Source organism: Plasmopara halstedii (assembly GCF_900000015.1).
Source record: "Plasmopara halstedii genome assembly, contig: Scaffold_2904, whole genome shotgun sequence".
Classification (NCBI taxonomy): Eukaryota; Oomycota; class Peronosporomycetes; order Peronosporales; family Peronosporaceae; genus Plasmopara; species Plasmopara halstedii.
In genome coordinates, this window is record NW_020189809.1 from 617,938 (window position 1) to 618,148 (window position 211).

Genomic DNA, 211 nt, shown 5'->3' on the forward strand with positions numbered 1-211 from the left:
ATTCATGCTCCGGCGACTAAATAGCTTCACGATAGCTACGTGGTGGCTCAACCACCGCCAATGCTATCTCGTACTCGTCGTCCACTCGCTGCCGCTTAGCATCTGGCTCTCCTTCGTCACCATCAGATGAAGCATCAATATCCACTGCAGTATATCCATTTTCCAGTAATGCAGGTGCATTATATGTCAAAGCCGTCCTTTTGTTAGGAGC